The sequence below is a fragment of the Entelurus aequoreus genome, linkage group LG22 (genome assembly GCF_033978785.1).
Source record: "Entelurus aequoreus isolate RoL-2023_Sb linkage group LG22, RoL_Eaeq_v1.1, whole genome shotgun sequence".
In the NCBI taxonomy this organism is placed as follows: Eukaryota; Metazoa; Chordata; class Actinopteri; order Syngnathiformes; family Syngnathidae; genus Entelurus; species Entelurus aequoreus.
Genome location: NC_084752.1, coordinates 11335302 through 11351780, shown reverse-complemented (window position 1 = coordinate 11351780; position 16479 = coordinate 11335302). Strand labels below are relative to the sequence as shown.

The 16479-nt window shown below is 38.0% G+C and overlaps 1 protein-coding gene across 7 annotated transcripts in view; it reads right to left on the bottom strand.

Annotated features, from left to right (window-relative positions):
• Positions 1 to 16479, bottom strand: part of rptor (regulatory associated protein of MTOR, complex 1) — a 401659-nt gene that overhangs the window by 289701 nt on the left and 95479 nt on the right. The gene's annotated exons all lie outside the window — the stretch shown is intronic.

The following is a 16479-nucleotide window of genomic DNA, read 5'->3' as shown; positions in this document are numbered from 1 at the left end:
AGGATTGGTTTTCCTTTTGGAAAGAACGAGAGAAGTTGAGCTGTGTTAGTATAGCATGCTCAATAAAAGTTTAAAAAGAGCATCGGACTTGGTGTGCACTTCTTCTGGACGCTACAATTGATGTCAGAAGTGGGATGAAATGCCTCCCAGTTCGCCTTGCCATCAAACCTGGGAGTCTTCATTGAGGGCGGAATTCTTCCATGCCAAACAGCGTGGCTGCACCTGTAAACGCTGTCTCTCTCTCTCTCTCTCTCTGTCTCTCTCTCTCTCTTTGCGGCGAGCTCCTCACGTGGCACGTACCTCCCGATGACGTGGCACACAAACAGTGCAGTATGCGCAAAGTTTTACTTCTGACAGCAATTGTAGCGTCCAGAAAAAGTGCACACCAAGTCTGCTGCTCTTTTTAAACTTTTATTGAGCAAGCTATACTAACACAGCTCAACATATCTCGTTCCTTCCACACGCACGTCTCCTCACCCCTCATTTACGCAACTCAAGAAGACAACATCTACTTCAGCAGGTCGTTACACTATATTCTTTAAACACAGCAAGATGTGTACCACAAATAAGCACACAGCTTTACCTTTACTTGGCAGTTCATGTCTTGTTGAAAACACGCCATTCGTCATCACCTTTTCTCTTTTTAGCGTCTCGGGGATAACCGGGCATCACTTGTCGCTGTGCGCCTTCCCTCACAGGACATACGCACATATAACACTTTTCAAAATAAAAGCAGCACAGTTGTATTGCACGCACGACAAAGATGTTTTTTTAAATTTATTTTGTAATTTGTGATTGCCGCTGCGCGCACGAGCATACGTCCACACGGAAGTAATACAAATAACGCTATTCAAAACAAAAGCAGCACCGTTGTATTGCACACTCGAAATAGATACTTTTTAAAATGTATTTTGTAATTTATGATTGGCCTCACGCGGGCCGGACAGGGACGTACAAAGGGCCGGATGCGGCCCGCGGGCCGCAGAATGCCCAGGTCTGATCTATTGTGTCCTCCTGTTCAAGTAGTGTATGATCCGTGTGCTGAAGTAGCTTTATACAGGAGGTTTCTGTGAATCTCACCAACACTAGAAACAAAATAATAAAGTCCCCTTAGCAAGAGTGGAAAAATATTTTTTGACATTAATTATTCATTAAAATAAAATGACGACAGCATAATCAATTAAAATCTTCAGCTGCAAGCAGAGAAAAAACAAAGGCAAAATGTCATTGAATTAATAAGAGGCAGTATATGAAAGACAGGTATGAAAATAGATAACGTTTTTAGTTTTTAATAAAAGGGATGCTAAATCTTATGGATTCCCAATAATCCAAAATGGGAAGCAAAGCTGAAACATTTGTGCATCACTCATTTTCTTTGCCTTGTATTTGTATTTTTGACCGTCTAATTTGGCCGTTCATCTATTTTCTGCCGCTTACATAAGAAGAAAATGACCCCTGTGGAGCCCATCACCATCCAGGGCCGGAACCTAGGAGTCCACTTGAACAGCAGAACGGACTAGAAGGACAACAGCAAAGCTGTTTGCAAACCCCGTTTTCATATGAGTTGGGAAATTAAGTTAGATGTAAATATAAACGGAATACAATGATTTGCAAATCATTTTCAACCCAGTCAGTTGAATATGCTACAAAGACAACATATTTGATGTTCAAACTGATCCTTTTTTTTTTTTCAAATAATCATTAACTTTAGAATTTGATGCCAGCAACACGTGACAAAGAAGTGGGGAAAGGTGGCAATAAATACTGATAAAGTTGAGGAATGCTCATCAAACACTTAGTTGGAACATCCCACAGGTGAACAGGCAAATTGGGAACAGGTGGGTGCCATGATTGGGTATAAAAGCAGCTTCCATGAAATGCTCAGTCATTCACAAACAAGGATGGGGCGAGGGTCACCACTTTGTCAACAATTGTGTGAGCAAATTGTTAAACAGTTTAAGAAAAACCTCTCTCAACCAGCTATTGCAAGGAATTTAGGGATTTCACCATCTACGGTCCGTAATATTAAGGCTGAAACGACGCGTCGACGTAATCGACGTCATCGGTTACGTAAATACGTCGACGCCGTTTTTGTGCGTCGACGCGTCGCATAATGACGTCACACTACCGTCATGGCGAAGCGCAAAGCAGACGATCAAAGAAGACGATGCGAGCGGTGCGAGCGAGGGGGAAAAGCATGCCAAAAGTGGTCAAAAGTGTGGGAGTATTTCAATAAACGGCCTAATAATGTTGTTGTATGCACACTGTGTCGAGCGGAAATGGCCTATCATAGCAGCACAACGGCTATGAACGAACATTTGAAAAGAAAACCATCAACTAGTCAATCGTCTGCGCGAGCATACGTTGTCATCATTACACAAAAACATGAATGTGTCATTTTGTATCTGCTAGGGGTGTAATGGTACGTGTTTTGTATTGAACCGTTTCGGTACGGGGCTTTCGGTTCGGTACGGGGGTGTACCGAACGAGTTTCTAAGCTAAAGCTAACTTTAGCTGCTAAAGTCTTAACAAGCTGCTTCGCTCCTTCTGCCTCTGTCTCAGCACGCAGCATTGTCCCACCCACACAACCATCTGATTGGTACACACGAAGCATTATCAGCCAATCAGCAGTGCGTATTCAGAGCGTTACCAGCCAATCAGCAGTGCGTATTCAGAGCGCATGTAGTCAGCGCTTCAGCGTCGAGCAGATAGGTGTTTAGCAGGTGAGCATCAGGCAGCGGACTCTCCCCAAATGATAATAAACACCTCCCAGTCAACTACTAGTAACATCAATATGAGCCCGTTGACCTTCTAGAAACTTCAACTGCAGCTCAGCTCACTCGCAGTCCTGGCTTGAGGTGAAGGCTAATTACCTCTCAGTTCCAGCCACATCGACCCCTTCTGAGCGCCTATTTTCAGCTGCTGGGAATATTGTAAACATGAAAAGAACCAGAGCATGTAGACATGCTAACCTTTCTTCATTACAACTGTTAGTCACTCACTGGAATGAGTAGAATTGGTTATTGTGTACTGTGTTGGACTGGATGTTTATTTTGCACATTTTAAAAGCAATACTTAATGTTTACAGTGCTCCAGAATATTTAGATTGGCACTTTTTTGTATTGGATGTTTATCTTTATTTTTGCACATTTTAGCAAATAAGCAATACTTTCACTTTTGTTGAAATGTTTACACTGTTGTTACAGAATATTTCGTTTTACACTTTTTTGTATTGGATGTTTATCTTTATTTTTGCACATTTTAAAGCAAAATAAGCAATACTTTTACTTTTGAAATGCTTATACTATTGCAGAATATTAAGATTTGCACTGGATGTTGACTTTTATATTTGCACATTAAAAAGCAAATAAGCTACTTTTAATTTTGTTAAAGGTTAAAAGTTTTAAATGTTTACATTGTTACAGAATATTTAGTCATGTTGTTGTCAATGTTGACTGAGTGGCCATACTTCTTTTTTTTTGTAAATAAAAGCCATGCCTTTTGAAAAAACTGGCCTACATTTATTTTTTCATCTTCATTTAGAATAAAAAAATAATCGGTAAAAGGAAAAATCTATAGATTAATTGAAAAAAAATAATCTATAGATTAACCGATTAATCGAAAAAATAATCTATAGATTAATCGATAGAAAAATAATCGTTAGCTGCAGCCTTAAATCTTATAACTGAGCTACCGTGTGGAACAATTTCCCTTGTGGATCAATAAAGTTTTGTCTAATGTCTAATTATACCTCTCAGGGTCACGAGGGCTGAGGCTGAATGCAGGATACACCCTGGAAAAGCCGCTACCTTATCCCAAAGCCATCGTAGATAGGCAACCACAATTGTATATATACAATCCATATAATAGCCTCACATCTCTCCAAATATTCAACTTTGCATGGGACAACACTGAAGAAATTACACTTTTGTTGTCAGCAGTTTTGACATTAATGGCTGTGTGTTGAGTTATACAGTCAATCTGCACTGTTCCACAAGCTCTACACTGACTACTGTGACCTACATGCTAGCACAGAGCATGACACTGGAATGGTTTCAATTATCTAAAATATGTAAGGAATGTTATCGTGCTTGTGGTACTGCTCACTAGTGTTACCATATCTGAGTTACTGTGTAGAAATATGGGGAAATAATTACAAAAGTACACTTCATTCATTAACGGTGTTACAAAAAAGATCAGTTAGAATAATACATAATGTTGGATATAGAGAACATACAAATCATTTATTTATTGAATCAAAGATACTGAAATTCCACGACATAGTGAATTTGCAAACAGCTAAAATTATACACAAAGCAAACTATAATCTGCTACCCAAGAATATACAACAATTCTTCTTAAAAAAAAAGAGGAGAAATATAATCTTAGAGAGAAATGTAATTTAAAACATTTGTACGCACGTACAACACTTAAGACCTTCAGTATATCAGTATGTGGAATTAAATTATGAAATGGATTAAGCAAAGCGATCAAACAATGTACTAATATAATCCACTTCAAGAAACTCTTCAAACTTAGTGTTTACAAAGTACAAAGAAGAAGAACCATGATAAACATTCTGAATTTATTTAATTCATCCATTCTTTCACTCTCAAAATAATCTTACTTATCTCATCATATGAAATGTAACTTACTTCACCAATTATTATTTATTTATTTTTATTTATTTATTTTTATTGTGATTACTTATAGAGTATATCGTGGATGATTTGAGAACAGGAAGTGAACTAAAGTTTTAGCAACTGTTATGTAAAAGAAAAGGGGTAGGATTAAATAAGCTCTGCTTCTTCCTACTCCTTTTCGAACATGTTGAAAAGAGAAACTGGAAATTGTGATGTATCATGTTGTATGCTTGCATGTTCGAAATAAACTCAAACTCAAACTCAAAGTCAAACTTATTGGGTTAAATCTGGGACCTCAAATACTAAATTCTGCACCATCTCTTTTGTCTCATGTGTGCTGTTATGACGATATAATTATTTCAATCTGATGAGAAATGTGGAAGTGGTAAAGTCAAAGGGAATTGGCGCTACAAAAAATATAGAATATGGAAAACGTGGGTATTTTGGGGGGGATGGAAAAGAGTCCCAAATGTCCTCAATGAGATTTATGTTTTCATTTTGGAATAGTTTCAATTGGTTGAGAAATGTGATACATGGGGAATGGCAGGAAAAGTGGATTATTTTGGCATGTGTTAATGTCCCGAATGAGGGGAAATTTTGAAGTTAAAATGCTTTGAATCAGTGAAGAAATATGGAAAGAGAAAAGGGTCGAAAAACATCGGGGGAATAAAAATAATATCACGAAACATTTTAGTGTAGATTAGAGATGCAATGATTACAGTTATTAGTCGGAATGTAACTATCAAATTCTCACAGTACGATACTGTTACGATATTAAGGTTCGGTACCGTATACTGTACTGTATATTGCAATATACAGTACAGGCCAAAAGTTTGGACACTCCTTCTCATTCAATGTGTTTTCTTTATTTTCATGACTATTTACATTGTAGATTGTCACTGAAGGCATCAAAACTATGAATGAACACATGCGGAGTTATGTACTTAAAAGTGAAATAACTGAAAACATGTTTTATATTGTAGTTTCTTCAAAATAGCCACTATTTGCTCTGTTTTGCACAATCTTGGCATTCTCTCGATGATAGTAGTCACCTGAAAGGGTTTTCTCTTTACAGGTGTCATAGTTTTGATGCCTTCAGTGATAATCTACGATGTAAATAGTCATGAAAATAAAGAAAACACATTGAAATGAGATGGTGTGTCCAAACTTTTGGCCTGTACTGTATGTCCCCAAAAAAGCATGGTGAAATTGCCATATTGTGTAAAATTAAGTGGCAGGAATGTTTAGGATGAACAAGTTTATGGTAGTTGAACACAAAAATAATGCTAAAATGTTCTAATCATATGTTTTACTACAAACAAGTATTTCTAAGTGCAAATAATTGTGCAGGAACATCTACTGTTTCAAGTAAATATTTAAAAGAATAACTTCCAGTTGTTGTCCATAAAGTGACAAAGTAAACATCGAGTGTAAAACAAAGTACAGTTCAGTGTCTTTTAACTTTTACAGTATGGCAAGCAGTGTCCTACAGTGGTCATTTGTTATATCAATCTGGAAAATGTTGTTTTTCAGAAAAGTAAACTAACAATACAACTTTAAATAACGTAAATACCTCACAAACTGAAGTTTGGCTTCAAATATATTTTCTGTGTGAATGTTTATAGCAGACCTGGGCATTCTGCGGCCCGCGGGCCACATCCGGCCCTTTGTGCGTCCCTGTCCGGCACGCGTGAGGCCAATCATAAATTACAAAACAAATTTAAAAAAGTATCTATGTCGAGTGTGCAATACAACGGTGCTGCTTTTGTTTTGAAAAGCGATATTTGTATTACTTCCGTGTGGACGTATGCGCGTGTGTGATTGTGAGTGAATGTGAACAGCGGCAATCACAAATTACAAAATAAAGTTTAAAAAACATTTATGTCGTGCGTGCAATACAACTGTGCTGCTTTTATTTTGAAAAAGTGTTATTCATGGTCGTATGTCCGGGTGTAACCTGTGAGTGAAGGTGCACAGCGACAAGTGATGAGACGCTAAAAAGAGAAAAGTTGATGACGAATGGCGTGTTTCCAACAAGACATGGAATGCCAAGTATTTCTTTACAGAAATTAAAGGTAAAGCCGTGTGCTTAATTTGTGGTACACAGGTTGTTGTGTTTTAAGAATATAATTTGAATCGCCACTACACGACGAAGCACGAGGAAAATAAGCGGAATCTGTCTGATGAAGGGAGGCTGATGCGTTGATGGTAAAACTGCAAACCCAACAAGGACTTTTTGCCAAATTTCACACCCCCAGAGATGCAGCCGTCAGGACAAGTTTCGTCATTTCTCACAAAATCGGCAGAAAAAGTAAGGCGTTTTCTGACGGAGAGTTTATTAAGGAGTGCTTATTGGACTCTGTTGCGCTGATATTCCCGGAGACTGAAAATTCCTAGCGCCAACATTGCAATTGATTCAATTGAATATAGTTTGAAAAGGATTTGCAAATCATTGTATTCTGTTTTTATTTACGATTTACACAATGTGCCAACTTCACTGGTTTTGTGTTTTGTAATAAGATAAGATTTATAAAAATGTGTTATTGTGTTTACTTTAGTTACTTGTTATAAACCTTTTTGAATTATACAATCTATTGTCAAAAGTATCGGACCGAATTAAATGCCAAAAACTTGGATTGAGGTCGGAGGCCAAAAATTTTCATTGTAACATCGTCAATGATAAGCATAAGTTTGGTCAATAAAAATTGTGATCAGAAATGTTCATATTGTGACATCTCTAGTGCAGATTAATGTGCGTGTGAATAGTCAACACATCCAGTATAATTGGCATACATTCATTAATACCTGCACAGGACTTCAGGGGAGGTTTCATCTTTACTGCTTTATTAGAGGTCTCTCCCACACATCCCCCAGCTTTCCGCTAGGATCAATGGCCCTTGATTATTTCATTTGTGAGGGTTGCAATGAATAAAGGTTATTAAAATGGGGGAGTGCATCGATCTTGGCCTGGCACACCAAAGCATGCTGGAAGCAACAAGTCAGCAGTATAGACTCCAGCTGGGAATCGAGCACAACAATCCAAATGAAGGTGTGAAGTCCACTTCAATGCATCTAATTAGACAATTTAGCATCATTAGCTCCGCCTAAGAGGTTGTTTTTTTCTGGCATAAGGTTGTGTCCAACTGTCTGCTGTTGGGAATACAAAATCTTATAGCTGATGTATTCGTGTTGTCGGCGTGAGATAAACCGTGACATGTATAATTTATATATTATTATTTACAGCTGAAATGGATCAAAAGGAATCACCTGACCCTCATGAATTCATCATTTACCGAGATTTCTGGCTGTTGGACATTGTGGACTAAAGCCTGACTTTTATAAATAATTCGGCACACTTTATTTTATAAATATTCCTGTTTTGTATATGATTGCTTTGTATTTCATTTACTTACTTTTTAGTATAATAACTCTGACATAATATTGTCCGTTTATTTACATGGTATCAGTGTGGAAATATAATAAACCACTCCTCTATACGTCATCAGCCTGATTTGTATCAACTACCCTGTAGTGCGAAATGCAGTAGAAACACAAACCACACATTTCTCTAGGAACCAAATGTTCTTGATCTTTAAAAAAGCTAGATTACCCATACTGTGCTTTAGGAGTGTTAGGTTTCGAGCTGGGATGCCGTCATGTAAATGTTGGAACCTGGACAACCAGCCCATTAGCATCGTTGAAGATACTGGGTTTTGTCAGGTCAAATCTACAGGTACAGTTTTTCAAATCTCTCTTTGTTTGAGTTCCTTACCTACAGGTGTGCACAAACTACAGTTGAATCTAAATTTAAAGAATAGTGTGTATAAATAAGTTATCGGTTATCAGTATCTGACTTGAGGAAAAACAATTAATGGTACAACTACAGGCTTGAAAAAAATTGCAATGCATCCCTTATTATATTACTTCATTAAACTGCCGTAGTTTTTAGTACATTTAAAAAATATATATATCAGAAGTTGTAGGGTAAAAAAACTGGCAGCTCAACTGCCACACTTTACCGTAAAATTCACAGTGGTATTTACAGGCACCGCAAGGTAAGCCTTGCCACGCTTCATCAAAACTGTGGTGATGTTTGGGGGCCTGTTGCACTGATTAATTTGATTTCAATTTATCGCAATTGTATTTATTTGAGGTATGAGTATTATGGGTTTTGAACTCTGTCACAGAACCAAATAAACTCCTCAGCCGAGGTACCACTGTATAACAAATTGGTCATATTACCACTCTTTGCCAGGATTGTTGCCTTTCAAAGTATAGTTTTCTGCAGATGGTTGGACAGCTTAAGTTCTAAATCCAAATGATGGATGTTGCACAGTTTTTCTATGTCAGCCTCCTGTTTGCATTTACTAGTTTGCCCACTGATATAATAGTAGAGGAAACACTGCAGTAATGACTTCATACTTGCATCCAGTTCACACGCTTCTGTGGCCCACGTTGTATGGTGTCTAATGAACTGTGAACATTGATTGAATCCAACTAATGATGCAGAAGATAAAGCAGTACAGACCGCTTGTCTCATTTCCACATTATTAGAATGAGCTTGGTTATTGACAAATTATTGATTTTATTATTCGACAGTTGAACATCTAAATAAGGCGTCATTAGATACCCTGACCATGAGTGTGATTGCGTTTGTAGGTAAGCGTGCATGCATGTACAAAACCCAAAACCAGTGAAGTTGGCATGTTGTGTAAATGGTAAATAAAAACAGAATACAATGATTTGCAAATCCTTTTCAACGTATATTCAATTGAATAGACTGCAAAAACAAGATACTTAACGTTCGAACTGAGAAACTTTGTTATTTTTTTTGTTATTTGGAATTTAATGCATGCAACATGTTTCAAAAAAGCTGACACAAGAGACACAAAAGACTGATAAAAGTTGAGGAATGCTCATCAAACACTTATTTGGAACATCTCACAGGTGAACAGGCTAATTGGGAACAGGTAGGTGCCATGATTGGGTATAAAAGCAGCTTTCAAAAAATGCTCAGTCATTCACAAACAAGGATGGGGCGAGGGTCACCACTTTGTCAACAAATGCCTGAGCAACTTGTTTAAGAACATGTCTCAACCAGCTTTTGCAAGGAATGTAGGGATTTCACCATCTACGGTCCGTAATATCATCAAAAGGATCAGAGAATCTGGAGAAATCCCTGCACATAAGCAGCAAGGCTGAAAACCAACATTGAATGCCCGTGACCTTAGCGACATCAGTGTGCAAAAGATATCACCACATTAGCTCAGAGACACTTGAGAAAACCGCTGTCAGTAACTACAGTTTGTCGGTACATCTGTAAGTGCAATTTAAAACTCTACTATGCAAAGCGAAAGCCATTAATCAACAACACCCAAAAATGCAGCCGGCTTCGCTAGGCTTGAGCTCATCTAAGATGGACTGATGCAAAGTGTAAAAATGTTCTGTGGTCTGACGAGTCCATATTTCAAATGGTTTTCCGAAACTGTGGACGTCGTGTCCTCCGGACCAAAGACAGGAACCATCTGGCACAAAGTTCAAAAGCCAGCATCTGTGATGGTATGGTATTAGTGCCCAAGGCATGGGTAACTTACACATCTTTGAAGGCACCATTAATGCTGAAAAGTACATTATCAAGCAACGTTATCATGGACGCCCCTGCTTATTTCAGCAAGACAATGCCAAACCACGTGTTACCACAGCATGGCTTCATAGTAAAAGAGTGCGGGTACTAGACTGGCCTGCCTGTAGTCCAGACCTGTCTCCCATGGAAAATGTGTGGCGCATTATGATGCCTAAAATACCACAATAGAGACCCTGGACTGTTGAACAACTTAAGCTGTACATCAAGCAAGAACGGGAAAGAATTCCACCTGAAAAGCTTCAACAATTGGTCTCCTCAGTTCCCAAACGTTTACTGAGTGTTGTTAAAAGGAAAGGCCATGTAACACAGTGGTAAAAATGCCCAGTGCCAACTTTTTTGCAATGTGTTGCTGCAATTAAATTCTAATTTAATGATTATTTGCAACAAAAAAAATTATATTTCTCAGTTGGAACATTAAATATATTGTCTTTGCAGTTTATTCAATTTAATATAAATTGAAAAGGATTTGCAAATCATTGTATTCCATTTTTATTTACCATTTACACAACGTGCCAACTTCACTGGTTTTGGGTTTTGTACATGAAAGAAAATTAGTAGTTTAGTACAGTGGAACCTTGATTCACAAACTCCTCTACTTGAGTCCTTTTCGGTTTAGGAACGTTTGCATTACGCCAAAAATGCCTCAGCAGGCAGCATAGCCCTTCCCCTTCGAGCTGTCCTGTATGAACTGAAATTATTTTTTCCAATCATTTTGGAACTTGCAAGCGTACTTCTTACTCGTCGTCACCATGTCTCTTCTTCGTTCTTCTGCTTCGTCTCTGTTATGTTTTTGGACATTACTACTTGCCGTAATTTTTAAGCAATGCATGATGGGAATCCGGATGTTGTGTGTCAGTGTATCAACGTGCCGGCTGGAATAAACACACGGTGAGAAATAGCGCCGTGCCTGCCTACTTTATGGGTTATAGATAAACCTATGGATATAATAGTCTGCTTTTCAGGTGAGAGAGGACGCTAAAGGCGTGCCTTCCCAATATTGTTGTCCGGGTGGACATTGAGAGAAATTCGGGAGAATGATTGCCCCGTGAGATTTTCGGGAGGGGCACTGAAATTCGGGAGTCTCCCGGGAAAATCGTGCGGGTTGACAAGTATGGGTGTAGTACCTATTTCAATTAATATAAATTAATACAATTAATTAGTATCGCGGTACTTTATTAGTACCGGTATACCGAACAACCCCTCTACTCTGAGTTCGGTAAGCAAAACCAGACATAATCGGTACTTTAGGCGCCCCGGGTTATCAGGTTATCAGATTTCAAGTGTGCCTTATTGTCCAAAATAAACGGTATTTCCATTAAATATGCATTGAAGTTATTAAATGTTTTATCGTATTACTTGAATAATTGAACAAACTAATTGATAGATTACTTTAATACTAAAATAATCAAAAACTGTAGCCCAAGTAACAATAATTATATAAAAAACAATACAATATAATGTTCTACAAACAACTACAGTAGTTTTAATAAGTCTTGTAATTATAATGTACTTGTACAGAATCACATTATGCAAAGCTGGCTTGTAGACTAATTTTTTTCTCAAATTTTAAAGAAAAAAATAGCCGAGAGAAAGCCATTATTCCAAAATAATTTGTAATGTGAAGCACGTTTAAGCTGAGGTACCACAGCGTGTTTAACATGAAAAACAAAAAAGCTAAAATAGCTACACAAAAATTTTGAGCACCCACTTTACTTTGATTCAAAAATCATTCATGTCGACCTTGAATATAATCAAGTTTAGATGTGTCATTTTCCATCAAAATGTAATTTTTATGCCCTGGGTTTAAAAAGTTAACAAGCAGGAAGATGACCAAAAATTGTATTGAAAATAACTGTCATGATTAAGTGGTGGAATGCACAATAAATATCCAAATCTGCTTTACTACTTGAATGCAGAAAATGTAATAAAGCATTCATCAAATATAATTGATTTTGTTGCATAATCGCAGCACAAAATGTCATTACAAATGCTGATGGTTAAGACTTTCCTGACTAATTCAACTTTTTTTTAATAAATAATAGCTTATAAAACTATGATGAACTTGAATATGTATAAAAAATAATACATTTTTAGGTGTGTAAGCTACATTTTCAGCTGATAACAGGTTTACCACATCTATCTCAAATAAAGCTCAAAGCCTAGAGCAAACTCCTAGTTATCTTTATAGGTCGAGGTTCAGGTTTGTTTGCCATCACTGTACCGGCATTGGACTCTAACCCCTTTTACACCAATATGCCGCAAAATTGCCATCAGAGACTGTGTCTTTCATCCGGAACCACTGTTTAGGGGAACTGCACCTTTTTTGGAATTTTGCCTATCATTCACAATCATTATGAGAGACAAGATTAGGGTTGGGTATCGATTATCGAGTATCGATTGGAACCGGGACTAACTTTCCGATTCTCCCGGAATCGTTCAGAAGTTTAAATTTCGATTCCTAGTTTCGATACCCAGTCCGCCGACCGGAAAAAAATAATAAGTCCGCCGACCGGAAGAAGAAACCGCTAATCATAACAATATACAATATGTACAATATTTACCGTATTTTGGTAATTTAATTCAATGCCGCATTTATTTCCATTTCCATAGCAGCGCACGTCCGACAATTGGTGTTTCTACTTCTGGATAAAAAATTATTGTGTTCTAATTATGGTAGACCTGGTCAAAAACAACAAGGACGACTATTTTTGGACAAATGAGGATTCACAACCATATCTTTTTGAATCTGACTTTATGGAGAATTAACTACTGATTCTAGAAGCGAGCACAAAGGAAGAGTGAGACGTTGGAGCAGACAGAAGCTGATAGAGTGAGGTGAAAGGGAATCAAAGCTGTGGATTTTGAAGCAAAGGCTAGATATATCGCCTAGGCCTGGGCGATATATATTGATTTTATCGATATTCAAGTTTTTTGTTGTACACCCTGTGTGTCAAAGTCAGGGCCCGATCTGTCCCGCGAATGAATTAATTATCTATGCCTGATATTTGATTAGAATTAGGCTATGTCTAAACTAAGCCGGATAACCCCTTAAACTAAGAATTATTTAGCCTAAGCACGTGTCAGCCACACTAAACCATCATTTAAGGTTCCCCTCCTTGGACAATTTTTTACATGGGTAAGTGTGCCGTGTATTTGTTGAATCTCCGGCTCTTAGCTCTGTATGGACTCATCGATCGTTTACAAACTAAGTTCGGAGAGAAAGTGACGTCAGAAAGACTGCGCCCCACACAGAAAGTGACGTCAGAAAGAACGCGCCACAGCCAGCTTCATAACAATCGGTTTCGTAACTCGGAGGTAACCGCCGGAGATATGGAGACAAGTCATCCAGACATGCCTGTGTTTCTCCTTCTTCTACATGTACAGACGCTTGTGGAAATCACAAGAATACCTTAAGAGAAGGAAACGTGCGATTGCAACTATTTCGGATACAACACATCTTAGACGGCAACATAGCAATGTTAAGCGACGATTTTGGATAAGATATGTTTGTCAACGAGTGTGTTGTGCCAGAGGAAAGGCAAGAGAACTTTTGAATGTCCATGTCAGCTTTGATTCTACCTACCAAAAAACTTTGTCTATTTGTCGAAGGAGAGACAACGACACTGCGGGCTCCCGTGGATGTGATAAAAAAGGTAGCGTGTGCTTTGTATTACCTGGCCGACGAGGGAAGAATACGGAAAACAGCGAATCCATTTGAACTGGCAAAGCAGACTGTATTAGTTATTGTCCACCATTTATGTCGAGCGATTACTCAACGTCTATGTCCAGAGTATATAAAGTCACCAAAAACGAATGGACAATGAAGGTGAAGGTAAAAGAGTGAGGAGTGCCCTGACCAGATATCTAGATCCCTAGATTGATTGTTGTAAAATGTCCTTTATCACATTGTTTACTTTCACGTGTCCATTAAAGATTTGATTAATTTATGATTGCTCAGGTGTGATTCACTACAATAGGGCCCCACAGCACACTGGATTCCAGTTAATGGAAATACAACAACACTGGATATTGTTCAGGTAAGTTAATTTACCATAATAATCATTTTCCGCGCATGCGTACTAGGTCGCGTTGTGCCGGCGGACGGAGGGGATCTTAAACAATAGCATTGTGTGTGTGTGTGTGAACGGGGATAAGGCTACGTGGGATATACCCTGTATAACCTTAGTTAGTTAGCCTTAATGTTGCCAATCAGCGCATCTCCGGGTGCATATCTTTGGAGGTGGGGAGTACCCGGAGGGAACCCATGCAGCCTCTGGTAGAACATGCAAACTCCACACAGAAAGACCCCGAATCGAACCCAGGACCTTCTTGCTGTGAGGCACGAGGGCTAACAACAGACCTGCCGAGTTCCTAACTAGGAAACCTAAATTTGGTGATTTGCGATGAAAATGAAAATCTAGGTCTGGGCGATTTATTGATTTTATCGATAGATTCAAGTTTCTTGTTGTAGAGGTTTAAAAAAAAATCTGAATCTATGTTTTTCTCCTCCTGCTCTGCCATATTTGTTTGCCTACATGAGCTTCCATAGCCCTCACTCACACCCAAACAAAATGCAACTCTTCACGAGGCGAACAAGACCACAACAACAAACTCCACCGAACAAGACCACAACAACAAACTCCACCTAAGTTGCTACACTTTTGTTTACAGAATTATTGTATTCAAGACAGAAGTACTGCCTCCCAGAGGAAGCCCTTAATTTAGTTATTTGAAAATGATTGCATAAAAAGTTACATTTATATCTGGTCCAAAAAAAACATACACATTTGAATTGTGCAAACCGTAAGATGCGGTAACAACTAGTATTTGATCAAAAAAAAGAAAAACTTGTTTTGAATTACCCCTGTAACTTGTATTCATTGGTTTCTTTAAAAAGAAGGGGAGCTGAAGATTAGGGGAAACTGAGATTTTATGTTTAGGCCATATCGCCTTGGTCTATGAAAATCCCTTACATTATAAAACCATTTTCAAGGGAAATTTCCCATATTTTAAAAAGCAAATGTTATCAGGTATGGAGTGGAGACAGCATGTCAGCAGTCTGGACGTGCTTCAATATGAGACTCGCAAACGTGTCACATGAAAATATCGACAGGGGGGTTTCTGAGAAGACGTTCTCCACGTCGGGTTTAATCACCAGAAATCCAAATCCATCCATCCAATTCAATCTTAACTTTCAAATCCCCATTCTGATTATATGACTAACACAGAAAAGTAATCAATGCCGTCTGTGGCACCACTCAGTATTTAACCTGTAAATAATTATTAGTATTTGATATTGTTGGAATACCAGTGGATAATAAATATTTTAATAATTTTAGGATTGTTTTATTCTTTGAATGATAAAGATTGTAATGTTGCAATGCTTTGATTTTAGTGACGTTAATACACAGTATTAGCCTTAAATGCAATAGTAATAATAAACATACGGTAAATTATTTTGGTGTTTCTTCGGTTTTCAGCCTTGGTTTCCCCTTTTTTAGTTTGGTGAAGAATTTTAATTTTGCACATCCTGATGAGTTACCTAAAATCAACAACCCGGAGGTTGGGTCTTGGGCGCAGTTGGGTGTTCCAACAGGACAATGAACCAAAACACACGTCAAAAGTGGTAAAGGAAGGGCTAAATCAGGCCAGAATTAAGGTTTTAGAATGGCCTTCCCAAAGTCCTGACTTAAACGTGTGGACAATGCTGAAGAAACAAGTCCATGTCAGAAAACCTACACATTTAGCTGAACTGCACCAATTTTGTCAAGAGGAGTGGTCAAAAATTCAAGCAGAAGCTTGTGGATGGCTACCAAAAGCGCCTTATTGCAGTGAAACTTGCCAAGGGACATGTAACCAAATATTAACATTGCTGTATGTATACTTTTGACCCAGCAGATTTGCTCACATTTTCAGTAGACCCATAATAAATTCATAAAAGAACCAAACTTCATGAATGTTTTTTTGTGACAAACAAGTATGTGCTCCAATCACTCTATCACAAAAAAATAAGAATTGTAGAGATGATTGGAAACTCAAGACAGCCATGACATTATGTCCTTCACAAGTGTATGTAAACTTTTGACCACGACTGTTAATCGGACATATTTTAGCATCGTCAATGTACAAATGTGTCAAAGTGGACCACGCAGCCTTCTATTTTTCTGTATGCAGCCCTCGCTGGCAATATTG